Source organism: Lathamus discolor, chromosome 2, assembly GCF_037157495.1.
Source record: "Lathamus discolor isolate bLatDis1 chromosome 2, bLatDis1.hap1, whole genome shotgun sequence".
NCBI classification, from domain to species: Eukaryota; Metazoa; Chordata; class Aves; order Psittaciformes; family Psittacidae; genus Lathamus; species Lathamus discolor.
The window spans coordinates 128054584-128057672 of NC_088885.1; positions in this window are offsets into that span (position 1 = coordinate 128054584).

Here is a 3089-nt window from a genome sequence, read left to right on the forward strand (position 1 = left end):
ATCCAGCAAGATAGCTGGGGGGGGGGGGGGGGGGGATGGGCTCTACAGATTATGAAATGTTGCTGCCACTCTCCAGCTATCCATAATCTGATCCCTCAAAGGATGTCAGCAACTGACCTATGGGTCTTCAGGCATTTCTGGTTAGTGACACTTCTGTATCTTTCAGGACAATAACTAGACAGGTTTATTGTCTTAATATATGTCCATGTTTAAAAAGAATAACACTTGTTATATTCTACTATCTTTCATCCTATCAGTTATAATATGAATGGTTTTACTTTTGATTTGAAAGATTTGGACTTGGACAGTGCTCAATCAGTCAAAAACTTTGGTTGAGTAAAATCCAGTCCTGTTTTTCAAGAGAAACGCAACCTTTTTGCATAATCTATGTACACATTGAGAATTCATTGAGACAAAACTACTAGGTGGGTCACTAGCCCTCAACCAGCCCAGTTTTTGAAAAAGATGCATGTGACAAATAAGTTTTTGTTCTGTGTAAGAAATCTTCTGTAGTGGTAAAGACAGCACAGTTAAAACAGTGTATCTAGCTATTTTCAATATTGTTTTTTTAATAGAATATAAGAAGCAGAGCATAAGCATAAGCAAACGTTCAGGTTAAGCCATGGACCCTACAACAGTAGGTCTAACAATAAATGACTATGCACTTTGGAACTTGCAACTTGTATGTTGTATGGTACATTTTCCAAACAGGACTAGACATTGTAAATTAATTTATAATTCTGTAATTCAGCTGAATTTATTATAACGGGTATATATGTTATTGTATCTGTTACTTTTTAAGTTGCTACAAATGCCTTGATTTTGTGGAATATTTTGTTTTTCGTGGACATAGAAAACCTTTTTTTTTAACAAACAGTATGCAGGTTTTTTCACAACATCCCATAATGGTGCTAGGGATTAACTATTGTAATCACACTGTAACTGACAGCAGTAAAAAATGATCTGGGTATAAGCTACTTCATACGAGCAGCTCCTGATAAAACCAGCCACAAGCACTCAAGCATTAGCTGAATGTTTATCACTGAACAGAGAGGATTGCAGGTCATCATGTATTTGATTACCAGATGAAATTTGCCCTTTGATTGTGTTAGATATGTAGTTTACTGAAGGCCTTTCTGCGTTACCTATTTGAATCAGCCCAATTTCTACCATCTTTTTTCTCTTGGATCAGGTAATGACAATGGCCATAAAGCTCTACTTTGACTGCCAGTGTCAGTGCTGCCTGCCTGATTACCTGACACCAAGTGCTGCTAAAACAAAAGTACTGAAATGCACAGAAAACTTCAGATGTCTGGCAGTATATCTGCTCTGATATACTCTGAGGAAAATACTTGATGAGTTCATGGCCATGCTGAGGCAAAATACTGCCATTTGCTATTCTGATAGCCTTGAAGATTTGTGTTAATTCCGTCCAAGTACAGTGGTATGCCTTTAAAGACAGAGAAATTAGCTCAGACTTCTAAATATAAAATTATGGAAGTATACACAAACTAAAATAAGCCTAAAAATATTTTTGGTCAAAATACTGTGAGAGGCACAAGTGCAAAAATGAGGTAATTGATATCATTAAATATTGAGTGCAGCTGTTCATAATGCCTGCTTGTGATTTTTGCCTCATTTAAACATGTAAGATGATGGGTAACAATTGATACCTTTTGGTGCTAACCTCTATGTTCTGGTGCTGAAGTTATATATTATTTTTTGTGGACAATGATGTTTACTTCCAATATTACCATATACACTCCAGAGTTTGTGAGGTGTTTTTCAGCTAAGCATACGATTTGCCACTAGGCCAGGTTTACTTTCAGAGTTCCTTTTTATGGCTGTTTTAGGCTGTAATGAGAGTTTTATGTGCATCAGAGAGCAAAATGTATTCCAGTTCAAAACCAAGACAAGCAGTACCCTCCTCTCATCACAACAGTGAAGAGCTTGTGGAGCAAATTATGGGGAGAGTAAGGCCTCTGACAATCGTAGCTTCAGATTGATGCTGAGCAGGTTTTGGTCATCCCAAATCCTCTTTCTGGGGTAATAAATGATGTCAGAAAATCTGTGCTTGACCTTGCACACATATCTTGGGGATCTCTTCTCTAAGAGCAGTTTGTTCACCTCTGAATTTGATATGAGTTGAGTCAGGCGTCAGTGAAGGCCATGTGAGGTTTAACATAACTTTTGCAGGACTGAGAAAGTTGGATTCCGTGACAGCTTTATGGACATCAAAATTAGACTTCTTGTGCCATCCCCCATCAAACTCGGAAATACCGTGGGGCTCTAAAAGAGGAAACCTCCCAGAGCAAATGTGCTCTGTACCACAACCGGGATCTAACAGAAAGAGACAGATCTGTATCTATAGCCGTATCTATGTCTACAGATAGATGGATTGATAAACAGGTAGAGATTTCTCTTTGTATCTTCTGCGATCAGGTTGCAAACATGGATGCCCTCTTGTGGTTGAGAATTCCCATATTGGTTTGATTTCATAGGAATCCAAGAATTTTGCAAAATTGAAAAACAGAAAATTCGCATGCTCTGGTTGTGAGATCGTAATTGGTCTGATGATCTCAAACTGCACAAACCTTCCCATTTGGATTCATAAGGAGAACACTGGACTTCTGTCAGTAATAACCTGAAATAAACACAGCCTTCTCAAACTGCTTTCTTTCAATAGGAAAGAAATGGAAAATCAAGAAAAAAATATAGCGATTGCCCATCTGCTTAACTCAACAGATGGTCAACAGCCCATCTGGTTAGTTCAATAAAATAAAGTAAACTAAAATAAATCAAATCAAATCATTACTATTGGTAATTTCAGGGCTTTCTTTTTGATTAATCTAATGTACCGAGTTTCCCTCAGGATATCATTATTTTCTGTTACAGAAATTTTTTCTTACACTGCAAGGCAGTGAATTTTGATATTCACACAAGTCAGTGGAACAGATACAAACTTTTAATAGTTATGCCCACTCTGCTGAGCTCCCCTGAGTGTGGAGTGTGAGAAAACCAGACTGAAATGGTTGAAATTTAGTATTTCCTCCGTGTCTCCTGCCAAAAGACAAAATTCAGAGTGGAGT